Raw genomic sequence first — 16371 nt, 5'->3', positions numbered from 1 at the left:
ATTTTAAATGTAAAAATTGAAATAAGAGCATTCCCTAATCCAGGATGACAGATAAAATTCCAGTTTTGCTAGCAGTAAACAGAAAATCTCAGGAACCTGCCAGAAAAATGTGTAATTTACCCTGATTTGAATTTCTCCTAATGAATGAAAAAGTGGTTAGCAAACACTTTATTTTCTAAAGAAGCTTTAAATTAATATTAAAATCAATATTTATCATAAATTTAGAAAAAATGTATCTTTTATATCTGGATAAAAATCAGGATAACTCTCAATTAGAAAAATAGTTTTCTTTTTCCAAACAAAATGGACAGTACTGGTAAGATTCATTTGACTAAATGATTACTGGCACCACTGAGAATCACTCACTCTATTCAGATTACCTAAGGTTATGACATGTGTAGATTAACCTTAGAAGTTCCTGCAGCACTTTCATTCCCAGTCCTTCAGCCCAGTTCAAAGGAAACTGGATGCAGAAGGTCAAATTTTAATTTTTATTTCTGGATATATTAATTCCACTCGTTACATTTGAGTAGCTTCACAAAACCTGTAAAGCCAGTTTCAGCCTACTACCAAAGTGTGAATACCCAGCAGATATTGAGCTATTGCTAGAACCATGGGAAAAATCCAGGCAGTCTCCTTGAAAGATATTCATCAACAGCCAGTGGAGGCTGATTTTCCTGTGGAGTAGAGGAATATCACTGCTGACTGAAGGCACTGTCCTCAGCTGTGTCTCCATACAAGGTGAGTTACTTGCAGAAGATGCAGAATTGGTCAGGGTTGATGCTGTGGTCCTGAATAATGAGATCCTCGTCTGTTCACCCAAGATCATGAGGGTAGGCCTAAGGTTATGTAGAGATATATGGCAGGTAAGCACTGTCATCATCTCTGGAAAGGATAGAGACAGAAAGGAAGATGTCTTTAAGGATGAAAGTCTTTCTGTTTTCCAGCTCCTCCCTTTCTTCCTGCCGCTCCCCTCTGTTCTCCTCCACCTTCCCTTGTGATCACGCCCAAGCTGTCAAGCTCCTTTGAAACACCTCAGAGCAACACACTATACATTTCTTGCCAAGACTATCACCATTTTTTCCCACTACCACTAGATAGAAACACCCTCTTTTATCACCAGGATGTAAATAAAACCTTTGGAAAGTGTGGAAACAGTGAAGCAAAAGATTAGCTGGCTAACCCATGGAGAACCCAAGAAGTATACAGGACATTGTCTTGGTGTGTCAAAAAGTCATTTTTAGTTTGTGGGTCTGTCTTATTCAGAGTAGTGGCTAATCCTCATTGGAGTTATGAGGAACAGATCTCATCCTAACCAGCTACACTGTCCATTTAGTAACTCTGATAGGTTACAGGCAGGCACATTATTATTTACTACGCTTCACTGATTGCACTTTTGCATGCCCTTCTCCTGAGAAAGCTTTTCCTGACAAAGTGTGGTTTTGAACCAGCAGTATGAAGGAACTGGTTTGGATTCCTACAAATAAAAAATTCTTCTCAAAATACCAGTTTCTAAAAATGCTTCACTAAGAATTTAAAGTAACTGTAGCCATACTGTTACTGAACTAAAGCTAAATGCAAATATTCCCTGCCTTGCATTGCTGTAACAGACATGATGTTCATGTGTTTTAACCTTAGAAACAATGTTTTAACGTAGAAACAGAATATTTTCTGCACCTAACTCCAGCATGTAAATCACTTGCATAATGATGAAAATGGTACAAATCTACAGAAGAGTTATCTCAGATTAGCATTTCAGCACAAGTCTGTAAAATGCCTAAATATAAGTTTTCTGAACAATTACTTCTGCCAATGTAACATATCTCCCTCTGTAAAAGCTAATGGCATCTAATTCAATATTTTGAATGCAGCCATAACCAAGCAGCTGAAGCTCTTGGTAACCTAATCCCTCATTAACACATCAACAATTAGTAGTTTTATGCTTGGGATAGACCCTTGTGGTGCCATAAATTCAGATCAGCAGTGGTGCTATTCAGAGGTTAGTAGCTGCTCCAGTATTTCAAATCATGTACTTCCCCAAACTAATTGTCAAGAAGATATGTGGCATATTAAAACACTTTGTACCTTGATTAGTGCAAACCCATGAATAGAAATCAATGTCTTTGTCAAGCTTAGCATCTGATCCACTTTTCAGAAGAGATCAAGATACAGGGAAAATCCATAGCAAAAGTGCTATGTGTTTCGTGCTGTGCTTTGCACTATGGATTCAAAGTGAACCTTTCAATACAAAATGTGAGACAAACTTTTACACTTTGTTTTTAATTTTTCTTACCAGTTTTTAAATGCCAATCCCACTACTGTAATTAGCTCACTGGCAGAATAGAAAATGAGATATGACTCTCCAGGTTAAGATACAGAAATCTGAACTGGAGAACAAGTCGTTATTGATGAATTTAGATAGTAGAGCTGGAGCCAGAAAGCAATCTGATCAGGCTATTGTCTTATCTGAAAAAATAAATAAACACTGATGAGTATAATTTGAAATGACAGACACAAAAATACTGTGAAATTCATACACACTTCAATGGATACAAAATTTTTCTCCTTGACTAACTTTCATAATGTTTCATTAACCTTGGCGGAAGACTGCAGCAAAGATATTTATTCAATACAAGTGAGCCAGGCTGCTGTGCATTGGTTATGTATAAATAAAGATATTCTCTGTTCAGAAAAGATGACTCCTTATTTCCCTTGTTCCTTCCTCTGATCCCTTTTCACTTTTCCTGATGTTTCTGTTACTCTGCATGACCTCTCCTTTAAAAATAATGGTCTTTAATGTGGGTGTTCAACAGCAAGCAATATATTTATCCTTTGATGTGTATATTCTAGGTCACTTTCTTCTCTTCACTTACTTCATATTTTTGCATCACCTGCCATGTTTGTAGCCATAGTAGATTTACTTTTTAGTTTTACTTTTCTGTCCATTTATTTTCTTTGACATAACCTGTCCACTTATGTCCATGCAGCAAAACTGGAATGCATTCAAAGATAGAAAATTAGGTATGTTTGGCTTGATTAAAAATATACCCTCTCCCTTTCCCTGATTCAAATCTTCTCTTACCCACTTTTCTTTTCTGAGACCACTTTGGTTCTAGCTGTCTAGAAACCTTTTCCTGTCCTTACTTCACCTCATGCAATTTGCATGAACAAAGTGTCTCCCGGCTTTCAGGCAATGATTCACACCTCCTACCTAAGCTTTTAGCTGTCAAACTAGAGATGCTTTTCTTCCACAACTGACTACTCCACTAAAAAGCAACCAAGACAGCTACAGAGCGTGTATTGTATCGGCATGGAACAAGCAGAGACAGTATCATGCCTCTGTGTCTCCAAGGTACATAGCTGAAATTATATTTCTGGAGAAAACCATTAAGTCTAATAAAATCATAGAATCATAGAATAGCTTGTGATGGAAGGGTCCTTAAAGATCTTCTAGGTGCAAGCCTCCTGACATGGGTAAGGATACCTTCCACTAGACCAGGTTGCTCAGACCTCCACCCAGTGTGGCTTGAATACTTACAGGGATGAGACATTCACAACACAAGTTGAATATATCCTAAAGAAAATGTAGAGTTAGCATGATCTTTAGTTTGAATTGACCTGCTGAAAATATCACTTACTCAAAAAAAAGGTGGAAAAGTGAAAGACAATCCTCTTGAACATAAGAAGGAAACTTCAAAACAACAACAGAGGTTCAGTTCCATTTTGTATGAAACAGGAATTTCTGAGTTGCAGAAGGAATGCTGCCCTTATTCCTGTTATTCCAATGGCATGCTTGGCGTTTCGGTAAAGCTCATGCTGTGGAAATGGCCATGTTTTCTAATGGATTCTCTCTAGGGTTTTACTTATAAAAACACTGTGTGGACCCTAACTAGAATTTCCTACCAACAGTAGCTTACAGAAATGAACTGATTATTTCAAACTACTTCAAATTCCGTCTGATTCAGAATTTCATCCCCTGATAATGACAGTGCTCTGGGGGAGAAGCAAGGAGCAATGATTTGTTTGAAGGTTAGTGTCAAATGTGACACTAATGTGACACCGTGAATTAAGATTCATAACTATCAATACAGGAATGAATGAGTGAACTGCAATATCGTTCTCGGTAGAATACACAAAGACTGGAAATTATACTTAAGTAACTTTCTGCTCATATTGGAGTTTGAATAGATGCAGTTAACACTATTGGTTGGTTAGCTCACCATTACAAAGATTTTATCCAAATTTTTGGGTTTTTTTAATCTGCAGTCGCGCTAAATTATTTTTACAGTGAACATCACTAACTTCAAATATCTATGTGGGGAATTTTTTTGTTGCCTTCCTTCTAATTTGTGGTTTTGCAAAAGAAGAGTTGTGCATGTTTCTATGTCAGAAAACTAATGAAAACTAAAAAACTGGGAAGCATTATATACATCAGATGTAATTATAAAATTACCTTTGAGGTCTTCTAATATAAGAAGAATCAGCTTTAGAAACAGAATCAATATTGTTATTTCAATGAAATATTGCCAGTTTAGTGGAATAATCCAATATTTTATTAACTGTGAGAATTAAATGTTCATATGGTTTGCCTGCTGGAAAATAGTACATCTACAGAGCAGAGTTCTGTATCCTGCAGTGCCAGCAGGGATAGCTTGGGTACAGGAACCACACAGACAAGCACTCCTGCTGGGATTATGTTGTGATGCAGATGCTGTCAGTGCCAATGTGTTGAGAACTGGGGATGTATTTCTACCTGGCACTGGAATTTGGAGCTAGAGAATTTGATGCAGGAGGAATGACTGAGGACACTGGGGAAACTGGACTGGTTTGAGGCCTTGTTTGAGTACCTAGATTCAATTCTTCAAGGAAGCACTAGCGATGAGGTCTTCTCTCACCCTGATGGTGTGTCCTAATGACAAAGGAACAGAAGCTTTCTCTTTAGCAGCTCACTGAGCCAGAATTATGTAAAATAATAGCATAGGAAGAGCAGATCTAATGTACAGTCTTTTCTGAGAAGGTAATTTTCCAATGAAGGTGAATTTCACAAGACAGCTCAGCCAAACTGTGGGCTGCCTGCTGCAGTCCCCATCTCCTTTTGTTGGCACTACAGCTGCTTGCTCTCTGCTTCCTTCTCATCTACCCAGAACTGACTCTCAGAGAACTTGTTCAAGCATCTCAACTAGCTATGGAGAAATGTTTAGCTTTCTTCAAATTCTGCTCCAATAGAGGAAGCATTAGGAAGAGGACTGCCACCTTTAGGACAACAAATACCGCCCAAACCAGCTTAGCTGCATTGTAAATGTACACCCTTAGGGGAAACAGCAATCTAATTTAGTGCTGGAGTCTCCTTCTGGGGGACCTAAATATTTCTTTCTTTTAAGTGAAGCAGGCACCAGCAAGCACTAAGATATAAACTTTTTTTCATACCAGTGCTCCACTTTCTCTTCTTCTAAGAACAAAAAAATGAATGGCTTGTTCATTTCTAGATACATAGTTGTGATTATTTTGTAACTTTTTAGATTTCACTTTTGAGAAAGTCTTTCAGCTTGACACGCCTCAATGATTTGAAATACAATTAGCCCTGTAAATAAACTTTTGGATGTTGGTGTTTACAAGAATGGAGCTTATCTCATTACTACTATGATTTCTATTTGACATGAAATACTGGCTTTAAAGTACTTTACTGGGGTACTTTAGACACCCATTGCTTCATTTCAGTTTTAGATGTTTAGCCCCTAGTCCCTCAACAGAGAAGGTGGCACTAGAATAAATCCACATTACAGAAAAAGTCAAAGGAAAAAGAATAGACATCACAAATCTGGGAGATCCCTTCTACCTGCGACATCAGTCTTTCTCTACAGAGTAAAAATCAATAGGAAATGACAGATCTTATACATGAAAGTTGCTTACAGAGCACAAGTAAGAAATTGCCTTCCTTTTGCATAACCATTGATTATTTAGTGGGCTGGACGAACAAGCAAAGAGCCATTGAAGGCCTTCCTCAGCCCCAGAGGGTTTTTGTCCACTTTCTAAGAAAGTGCTTCAGAGAGAAGGCAGCCAGAATTCAAAGTCAAGGAACTAGAAGGCAAGGATTTAACCTGCAGGTGCCTGAATGAGGGTCTGAATTCTGATACCTATAGTGTGCAATACCAGGATAAAAAATATTCTGGGAGGATATTTCCTAATTGATTACCAATCACAAAGACTAGGCTCTCCTTTTCTTCAGTCCCCATAGCTCCTTCACTCTTGTGTGCTGGTTCAGTTTGCAGATGTAGGGAAGTGTGTGCTCTGCCCTCAACGCTGCACTCCACACCCCCTGCTGCCTGTATCTAATCTGGCTACAGGAACACCAACTGTTCAGTTGCATACCAGCTCCCTATAATTTTGTCTGGAGATAGCTGTGGTTAGATCCATGATTCATAGCTTGAGCTTCTCTGGAAAATCTTGGGACCACTTACATGTGGATCACAGTCAAGCTTTAAATGAGGGACAGCTGCTTATATCTCATACAACCAAAACTGAGTCAGCAGTGCAAGTGCCATCATCAGGTAAGGAGGAACCACTCAAGGTGAAGGGTAATCTAATAAGTAGGTATTTATATTCTACAGCATTTCATAGAGTGTAGGTATCTGGGTATTGTGTGTATCTGTGGCATGCCAGCTAGGCCTAGAAAGGGTTGTGGGAGAAGGTAACACATCTGTAAATACAACCCTGGAAGTGAGTTTCAACCCATGTGGGGTGCAGGGTATAACCTGCAAACAGAGGAAATCAGTGGATGAATCCTGCTCGGATAGCAAAGATGACTCCTTTTGAGAAGATGTTGTGGAAGACTACATACCATGTGTTCTGTAGGGCAGTGTTTAGTGAGGACTTTGCTAAGGTGCTTCTCTTAAGCGTCCATTGAAAAAAAGATGCTCTGATGAGCACTTTAGCTAGAAGTTAGGCAGGGATCTCATCTGTGGGCAAAATATCTTAACACCTAGTCTCACTACTCAATAAGTAGGCAAAAGACTGTCACTGGGACTTGAAACTTCCCTGCCTTTATGTTTTTGCAAGATTTCTACCTACAGTGCCAGGAAACACAGCTCTAAAGCAGTAGGACCTGAGCAGGCTGCTTATAGCACCGGGACAGAAACAAATGTATCCAAGCTGCCATTTGTTTTGTAAGTACAACCTCGTAAGAGGCGTTGATTTTGCTTCCATCTCACGGGGAGATAATTATGACATTCCAGCGTTTCTCTTTCGTTGGGCATTAGGTGCCAGTAGGGAATCAAGTGGGTTTTTGTAGTGTTGAAGTACATGTAGACTGCTCCCACACACACAGCCTTCCCGGACCTCTTCATTCGAGCAGTTTACCGAAGGAGAGGGGCGGACAAAGCATGTCAAACCCCGAAAAGGCAGCAGCCCTTTCCGGCGTGCCCCGCGGGGCCGCGTGAGCCCCGAGCACGGCAGGTGAGTACCGCAAAGGGAGGCAGAGGGATGCAAGAGGGGCTCGGCAGGGTGCCCGCTGGGGTGCGGGCTGTCTCCTCTGAAGTGCCCCGGCAGGTAGCGGGGCGGGGCGGCGCCGGGAGAGCCGCCCCCGGCCGGCCCTGCGCTCCCGGCAGCTGGGCGCCGCTTCGCATCCCTTCGCTTCGCTTCGCATCGCTTCGCATCGCGGGGAGGCGGTGGCGAGGGGCGGGCGGGGAGGAGTGCCGGGGGAGGCAGAGGCGGCGCGGCTCCGCACGGTTCGGCACGGCAAAGAAAGACCCCCGCAGAAAGTGGAAGCGTGCCTCGCCCCGCCGCGCCGCCGCTGCCCGGCATCGGCAGAGAGGCGGCCGCCCCGGCCCGGCCTCGTCCCCCCGAGGTGAGTGCCGCCCTCGGGAGAGAGGGAGGGAGGAGGGCGGCGCGGGGCCCGGCAAGCGCGCACCGCAGCGGGCGGTTGCCCCGCGGGTCTCCCGTACCGGGAGCGGGCTCATGAGGAGGATCCTTTTGCGGACGGATTTGGTTGGTGGTGTCTTGTGAGTATTAGGGGAGCGTGGAGGGTGGCGGTGTGTGTGCTTTTTCCTCTGTTCTGTGTTCCTTTTTGTCCGTGTGTCCGTGCCCTGCCCGTGGCCGGCGGCTCGCAGGCTGGCGCCAGCCCCGGTGGGCTCCGCCAGGGGCGGCAGGACTCGCCTCGCTGCCGGCGGGAGAGAGCCAGGGCGGCTCGGGGCCGGTGAGGTGCGGGGCTCAGCCCGCGCTCATTGTGTGCTGGGGGCACAGAACTAGCCCAGGCTCCGTCAGATGGGCACTTTTCTTTAAATCAGCCCTTCCCGAGCCCCCGGTTGGGGTGGAGAGTCTGTCGCGGTCCTGCCACCCAGCTAGTGGAAATCAGTGCTGGCAGGGAGCTGGATGGCGATTTTCTGATAAATATTTTCTTTCATTGATAGTGTCAGTCGGTTAAATCCCAATCATTTATGGGAGCGTGCCTCCCGAATGGGTGACAGAAGGACTTCAGAGCAGTGTTAGCGCCAGGCTGGTTTCCAGCACCAGCTGGCCTCAGGTGGCTCCTCACCTCTGTCCTCCGCGCCGCCGTGCCTGGCTGGATCCCTTCCTGTTCCCGGGTTTCGCCATTGGAAACTTGCGGGTACGAGGTTGGATACCAGCAGCCCTGGCTTTACTCCAGGGCTGGGGCTGCTGGCAGTGGGAGCCTGATCTGGAGGATCGTTCTGGGGAAGAAATGACTTTTCCTTCCCTCTGGCAAGATAGCGAAGAGCGTGTCAGGATAACCCCGTATGTTTCAGGAAGAGAGGTATGATGCAATTTAGGTGTTTACACAGTCAGTTTAGGAACTTTTGTCTCCTGCTGTGGGTTGTTCCTGGGCAGAATCTCAGGCAGATCTTTTTTTCTCTCGACTCCTGTTCCCACAACTTTAAAGGAGACTATTCTCCTGTGGAGCTTTCTATTCTACTATGTATTCTGCTTATTAGTCCTGTTAGCACCTTTATCGCTACATTACACCAAAAATGAGGAGGCAGTGCCGAGGTAGTAGCCTTTTTAGGTGATGTTTTGCTTTGGGAATGATTTTGTGAGTGTAAAAACATTCTAGATTCCATTGCCAGCATCTGAGATGTGCCTGGGGGTTAAAAAAAAAAGGGAATAAAAAAGCGTGTTATGTGTGTAGTATGTGTGTGTTTACAGTAGATTCAAAGTGATGGGACAAGTTCTCTTGAGTGGGCTATTGTTCTGTAACAGCAGGGGTGCCATTAAAAGTACCAATAAAGACTGGGATTGGGGTGATTGGTAGAGCAGAGCTCTGAACCGTTGCAGTAATTTTGTGTTGTAGCAGCATTCAGAAATCCCAGCTGCAAATCACATTACACAAAGAGAAAGCCAGTCCTTGGCCTCAAAAGATGACACAGGTACAGCAAGCAATTTGTAAGGGGAAGGAACAGAGGGGAAGCCAATTGTCTAATATTACATGGGTCAGGCCAGAGCTCAGTTTCCAGACAGCAAATGGCTTTATATATTTTGTCTCTGTTATAATACAACTTCATTATGAATTGAATCTTTCCTGCTTATAGAATAATTTTATAAGTACTAGCAATAATGCTTGATGTATAGTATGCAGAACCTGTATTAATTGTGTAACAAGAATAAACATCAAAATATTATGAAGTGGGAGATCAAAATAATTCCAGCTGGAAACGTACAGAGTTATTTGAATACATCAACATAGGGTATCACATATTCTGTAATTGTACAGTAGGAATTAAATCGAGCTTGATTTGCTTGGAATTTGTCATGCTGGTTGAGGCAACTGACCATCATGGTAAGAGTGGTTTATTGCACTGCTTTGAAAGAGCTCTTGCATTTTATGTTGTCATTATGCTACTTTTAAGCAGTACTGTTATTTCAAACAGCATAATGAGATTACAAGAATTTGGCATTCACCCCTGTAAAACAAGATATTAGTGCTAAATTCAGATCCCTTCTTGAAGGTATCTACAAAATACCATGCTTATGCAGAGTGTCATATCAAGGAAAATGGACATCTAGGTTAAAGCTGCCTTAAAACATTCTTGTCATGAAATCACAGTCAGAACAGCAGCTTCAACCACATTTTTACTCCTTTGGAAGGGAATGATTTTTTCTGACTTTAGACATGGGTGCTCTGACAAAGTGAACATAAGGTAAGTGGCCATAATAAATGGGACACGTCTATGAGTTCAATTACAGATTTTTACATCAGCCTCTTCTGTCTCATCCAATTTTCCTAACCAACAAGTTGCTTCTGGCTGATTTCTTTAAATATGCAATCTCAATATACACATACATAGTAAAGGGTTTTTTGTTTAATTGTGAGATGCAAGAGAAAATATTCTTCCCATCTGAATACTGCTTTTATTCATATTTCCATGAACATGATTTTTTTTTGTCCATTTCTATAAAAAAGTGACAAAATATTGAGTTTCTCATCTGACTTAATCCCAACAAAACATAAAAAAACCTAAACAATAACAACAACAGAAAATCTAAACCTCGAAAAGGCAACATGGTCCATTTTATATAGTCTGTCAGTAACATCTCAATCCTTTGTGTCGACTTGTTAATGTCTTTCTGATCACAGTCTAGCAAACATCACTTGCACATTCTCTGTGTTTTTTCCACCTTGTCTTCTTTCTGCTTCTAACTGTTATTAAAATAATTGTAGCTAATGTACATAGAAAAACGTTATGATCCTGCACAAAATTAGCAATAGCTGGGGATGCAGCTGATAGTACCTGGGAATATTGTGTTGTCACAGATTAGCTACAACAGCAGCTACTGGAGATACTTGCCATTTTGTGGGACAGACCTGCTTGTTTAAGACTCTGCCAAGTTCATGTGAATACAGTTTGTTGTGTCTTTCTGAAAAAGACGACAAACTTTTTTTTTTTTTTTTTTTTTTTTTTTTTTTTTTTTTTTTAGCTCAATAAGATGAAAAAAACATCCTGGCAGGCATCTAACTCATACCTTTGCACTTATATTTGTAATTTTCTTTAACGTGTGTTTTCAATGTAGTGCCAAGCATAGCTGGTAATTAATTTTTGAGACATTTCACAACAATCAAACATTAATATTTGTGTATATCTAGGACTATTCACACAGCCTTTTTGTGGAGCAATTATTAATAAATCATGTTCTGATTCATGGCTAAAAGTGTATATATTCCTGGCATCTCTTAGGGATAATGGATTTTAGCTTTTGTTCATTCTTTCTAAATGTTTCACTTTAAAATATCACTCTGTGTCTGTTCTGTCTGTTTGGTCAGGGAAAGATTTTTCTCTTCCCTAAAATATTTGGGATCATAAAAGCAAGGCGTGGCACCTGAGGTGTTTGACCTGGCTTCAGGTCTTGATAGTGACTATGTAAAGTCTCAGCTAATGAGTAATGTAACTGAAATCTGTGATCATTACATTTCCCTCCAAAATTGCATACTAGATTTGCAATATCATTTGCAGAAAGGCTTTTGTTTCAGCAAAACTTGTTCTTTCTGACAAAACACCCAACCTACTTTCAGTCAGAACATCTCTGTGTTCAGTCTGAATGAATATTTTAATACAAAGGGTTGAATATATCCACTGCAAAACAACAGAGTTTATTGGAAGTTGCAATAGCAGAAAAAATATTACAAAAAATCATTTGCTGCCTTGTGCTGTTGGAAGAGATGACTGAGGGTTTTTTCCTAATGGTATACCAAATGGATAAATCCATTATCTTTTTAATGGGCTAGTCACATTAAAAGGGACACTTAAAGTTGGACTAAAAATTAATTAAACTCTCTCAACAATGAAGCTTCACAGGTAAATGGCTTCAGGGAGGTTGTCTTAAGTGTGACTTTTGTATTACACATAGAGAAGTACCTGGTTAATTCCAGTCATGCTGAAAATAACTTTTACTTACTGGAAGGAATGTATGTCTTGGCTAAGGTATCAAATCTTGACTTCAGTGGCCTTCAGAGCATGGAAGAGCACATGCATCCCCAGCAGTGCAAGGCTGACAGTTGTGTTGACTCAGACATACAGGCCCTGTGGTAGCCATGCTAATTTTTCTGGTGCTTCTAGGCTTAAGTCCCTCTCAACTGAGTTGCCGAGAGAAAAAGTTCTGCAGCTGCAACACAAGCATAGAACAGAACCACTTCAGACAGTAAAAGCCAGGTAACTGAAAGATACTGCTTGTGGTTCAGAAGACATATTAGTTTTTATGATGATCAGTGTCAAACTGGGGGGGTGGGGTGGAATTCTTCTTGCAAATAGAAATTCTGTGTTCACGTGAAATGATGTTCAGAGAACTTGAAATAAACTGGTGTAAACCTTAAAAAAAAAAAAGTTCTGATACCTAAAAATCTGTGCATCTGTTTTTCTGAGAAAATGGATTATTTTGTTTAGAAATTAGAACAAGGTACAAAATGTTTGGAAAGACTATCTGCAGGATATGTGACATGTCAGTGTAATTGTGGGGTTTGTTTTGAAGCAGTTAAATACCTTTGGTGTAAAGGGGCCCCGGAAAAAAATTGTAACTGTTGTTGTTTGTATTGAAGTAAATTATTGTGAATCAATTCTCAGTTGAGAAGCGTTTGTTTCAGGTGGTATTTTATTACGTGTAATAAAACAAAAACATCTATCCAACTGTATTTATCTTAGAGTCTGAGAAATACCATGTAGAAGGAGGGATTGTGTTGATAGTTTTACATTTTTATGTATCAGCAGCTAAATTCCATCAGAGAAGCTTAATCTGAGCAAGTGCCCAGCCTTCCTGTGTCATCAAAAGAGAGTTGAATAACTTTCTGGTGATAGGTGTCTAAATTTATGGCCATGACTCTTTCTACTATGCCAGTCTGCTTTGGTATCAAAGTGGAGGGGGATAGGCATCCTTACCTGTAATTGTGCAAGTGAAATGAGCCTTTCTGAAGGGAGTACTGTGAGTGCCTAGCATTTCCCTGGCAATGTCCCAGATGTCAGCTAGAAAAGGAAAGTCTGTGCTGTTTTGTCAGATCTAGATTGCAGATAAATATGCTGTGTGTCCTAATTAGGAGTTTTATTTAAGGAACATTAGTGATTTAACACCCCAGTCTAATTACTCGTAATCTTCCTGCTAATTTTGCAGTTAGTGCTGGAGCAAAACTTTTTATGGAAGATTCACCCTTAAGGAAGTCAGAACCCCTAACTTCTAGTGCTTACAGAAAGCTTTGTTTCTCTGACAATGTTGTGTAGACAATGTCTGTAAGGAAATAGTAGTACTTTTACATGATGGCAAAGATAAAATGTGTCAAGTACTTTCCACAAAAAGTTATAGTCAGTTTTTGAAACCCAAATCACTCTGGCTTTAGAATGTGCATCTGTAGGATCAAATTCTGCTCAGATATTACCTAGTGGAGAAGGCATTCTTGAATCATGTTATACCACAGTCATCTTTGGCCTTCATAGGATGAAAGGGAGGACTCAGGGTGTAGCCAGGGTTTACTGGATGTATGTTCTTGCATTTTATAGCCAAGGCTGCTTTTTATAAACATAGATGATAAGGTGCAACTTGGAGCAGCCATAAGGCCACTCTAAATCTAGCATGGCCTTACAAGGATAAAGGTGTTCCTGGTCGCTTGTTTTCAGGTAATTGATGTAGTGTTTCAGTTAGACAGAGAACCTGGTGGAGAATATCCTGGCCCATCAACCAGTTTTCCTTATTGGTTTACTCCTCAGGGAAAGTCTCTCAAGCGTTGTCTCAGTTTCTGTGAGCAAACTTGTTCTTCCAGATATTGATAAATTTGTCTAATACTTAGTACTAAAAGGCAGTTCATGTTTTGCAGAATTAAAGCTTAATAATTTTCTCTCTTTAAGTGCTAGATTTTTAATGTTTTGGAAGATGGGGAGTTTTGTATCCACTCTGGAATAATATAAATATGGAGAGAGAGATCTGTTTATTAGCTAAATGGATGTAGCTGGAAAAGAAACAGGCAAGCTCTCTGGCTCAGAATACCTTATTCCCTGATTGGACTGATGAAGCAATTAAGTCTAAAAGCTTGCCTCTTGTTTTTATTGTGCGACAGTTGTAGCAGGCTTTTAAACTAATCTTTTGCTTATTTGTCTTTGTAAAAGAAAATGGTTCATCCATAGGCAGAGCCACTGTGTGCTTGGTAGTGTGGACATGTGCGTTTAATGCAAAACAGTCAGAGCCACTTCAGCATGCAAGATCGTGCCCTGGGCTCATGATTCCTCAGTCCTGTCACATCTCTTCCTTTCCCAGCAGGACATGCTTGTCTACATCCCAGTGTGCCAACACAGCCGTATAAAGGAAAGGATCTAACAACACTGCAGGGTACTCTGCTCTGCTTCTACTTCCTACCACAGATACTGTTTTCGATGTCAAGTGGCCCGGTACTTCCTTGACCCCTTTCACTATTCCTCACTGAATGTGTTTTAGCGTCAAATAATTTGGCTCTCACTTTAGTCCTGGGTTCAAGTCTCCTGAACAATCGTTCACACTGCATATATGCTAATGAATTCAGTATCCTTACCAGTGCTGGAGAAGTAGTTCCTTGTGAAGAGGGACAGGGGGCAAATAAGGCATTGTTGGCTGGCTAATTTGCTTCAGGGTCTGCTCTGGACCAACAGTATGGGCACAAACCCTGCCAAGTTTGGCTTCCTCTGCCTGGGACATTTCTCCAGCACTCTCACAGGAGGTCTTCTGCCTTTAACTAACCTCTCCTTCCTGTGATAGACATGTCTTGGAACCACTCCTGAGTGTCAGATCTAGCTGGGCTTTAATATGAGCACTTCCAGTAAAGAGACCCTAGCCCTGATGGGGACTATGCCTTAATATGCAGAGGGGTAAGTGGACGGTGACAACCATCAGTAGTTTTACACCAATTCTGTATCAACTGAGATTTGGGTATCTAATCATCTTTTCTATGCTTCCAGACATATTCTTCCTTGCCCTGTGAAAGGAGATGTGTGTACAAACAGCACACAAGACCTGCAGGGCAACGTAATAGACGGCTGGTGCCTTGAGACCAAAATTGTTCATCAGGGTGGGGAATCCTATCTCAGTGAGTTAAGGCTGGCGCATGGTAACTTTCATCCACAGGGTGAAGTTTTTGTGTTTTTCATCTATTGGTGGAACTACTAATCAGGCTTTCTGAATTTATGTGTACCTTAATACTCAGTTGCTGCAGCTATTTCCTTCCAGAATCCTGAGGGATTTTTTTTTGTTTGTTTTGTTTTCCTCCAAAAAAAGTTATATTTTATTCCTTGGTACAGGACTGGTAGCTTTTGCATTGGTGATGTTCTCCCTGTCCCCCCATCATATTTCCTCAACTTTTAGTCAGAGAATGTTGAGGTTGATGTTACATTTCCCTTACAAAGCTTAAATCAGAGGCACCAGATTAGGGGAACTATGCAGTTGTTGCAGAAAGAGGAATCCTGGGCACGCAAAGGGAGAGCCCACAGCAGCTGGGCAGCGTCCTGCTGGCTGCGACATTCACTGCTGCTGCTACAGCACGCCATGGGCCAGAGGGAAGTCGTGTTCCAGTGGACCTGAATACCTGATCAGTAATTAATCTAGTTCCCAACTGTGGAACTAGATTCCAGGAGTTCCACAGGAGGGTGGTGTGAGGTGGCTTGACTATGTTTTTTTAAATACTTTTCCAAGAATGGAAAACAGTACTTTCAAACTGTCTTCTAATTATTAGTTTTAAATACTGCTACTGTCTGCTAAAAGAGCAAAGGTCCTCATTATTTAACATAGACATTGAAATGCAGTAGCATTTCAAAACCTTTGGGCTTTGGTGGCCTAGGTCCTTTACAGACATACAATAAATGGCAGTTCCTCCTCCCCAAAAATTTTCAGTCTGTCAGGTGAGAAGAGTGAGGGGAAATTAGATAGTGTCCACAGAGACAAATGAGATAGAAAACAAAATTTAAGTCAGAGGAGTTTCATTAGCTAAGAACGCATTCCATTTCTGTTTTATATAGTAAGCCACCGTTATACTAGCTAGATCTTAATATTTTAAATACTGTAGTTTAAGTAAAACCCGTAGGATTTTAAAAAGTAAGTTCAGTTCCAGTGAGTAGGACTGACTTTGTCAGCAATTCAAGAGCAAGTACCACAGAACATACTGTACCCTGGAAATAGGATGGAAGGAAAATATTGGTCTATTTTTAAGGGACAAACCATTTATTCAGTACTTCAGGTTATCTGTAGGTGTGTCAAGTCATGCATAGCCATACCCATTCACGTAATGTAATGACTGTAGGTAAATTTTTCTGGTCTGGTTTGTGATGCTTGATGAGGGTGATGGACCACAGCAGTGTACTGTGGCTGTTTGCACCAGTTGTCTGGTCTAGAAATCCAAAAAATGTACACACAAAGATAAGCATA

At 41.2% G+C, this 16371-nt stretch overlaps 1 protein-coding gene across 1 annotated transcript in view; it reads left to right on the top strand.

Moving 5' to 3' along the window:
- The first annotated feature begins 7824 nt into the window (after nt 1-7824).
- The window catches only part of MYO16 (myosin XVI), a 365576-nt gene continuing 357029 nt past the window's right edge, over nt 7825-16371 (top strand). Inside the window, exon 1 of the mRNA XM_066176778.1 lies at nt 7825-7997. The gene's annotated coding sequence lies outside the window, so the exon portion shown is untranslated. The remainder of the gene's footprint in view (nt 7998-16371) is intronic.

The sequence above is a fragment of the Chamaea fasciata genome, unplaced genomic scaffold, assembly GCF_029207755.1.
Source record: "Chamaea fasciata isolate MVZ Bird 193981 ecotype frontalis unplaced genomic scaffold, bChaFas1.0.hap1 SCAF_2, whole genome shotgun sequence".
Lineage (NCBI taxonomy): Eukaryota > Metazoa > Chordata > Aves > Passeriformes > Sylviidae > Chamaea > Chamaea fasciata.
This window is presented reverse-complemented; position numbering and strand designations above follow the sequence as displayed.